Source organism: Rhincodon typus, chromosome 42, assembly GCF_021869965.1.
Source record: "Rhincodon typus isolate 14 chromosome 42, sRhiTyp1.1, whole genome shotgun sequence".
In the NCBI taxonomy this organism is placed as follows: domain Eukaryota; kingdom Metazoa; phylum Chordata; class Chondrichthyes; order Orectolobiformes; family Rhincodontidae; genus Rhincodon; species Rhincodon typus.
This window is the reverse complement of record NC_063373.1, coordinates 36,669-37,092: the sequence shown is the minus strand read 5'-3', so window position 1 is coordinate 37,092 and position 424 is coordinate 36,669. Positions and strand designations below refer to the sequence as shown.

The window sequence follows — 424 nt, the reverse complement described above, 5'->3', positions numbered from 1 at the left end:
CCCCACCCACACTCGCACCCCACCCACACTCGCACACCACCCACACTCGCACACCACCCACACCCACACCCCCACACACCACCCACACCCACACCCCCACACACCACCCACACCCACACCCCCACACACCACCCACACCCACACCCCCACACACCACCCACACACACCAGCCCCTCCCACCCAACACCCAACCCCCAATTAAACACTCCCAGGCCCAGGGACAGCACATGGTTAGATACAGAGTAAAGCTCCCTCTACACTGTCCACCCCCAGGGATGGGGACAGCACGGGGTTAGATACAGAGTAAAGCTGCCTCTATACTGTCCACCCTCATCTAACACTCCCAGGGACGGGGACAGCATGGGGTTAGATACAGAGTAAAGCTCCCTGTACACTGTCTCCCCCATCAAACACTCCCAGGGAC

The 424-nt window shown here is 60.4% G+C and overlaps 1 protein-coding gene across 1 annotated transcript in view; it reads left to right on the top strand.

The window, feature by feature from the left end:
• LOC125487603 ((Lyso)-N-acylphosphatidylethanolamine lipase-like) overlaps positions 1–424 on the top strand; it is a 9,332-nt gene that overhangs the window by 7,796 nt on the left and 1,112 nt on the right. The gene's annotated exons all lie outside the window — the stretch shown is intronic.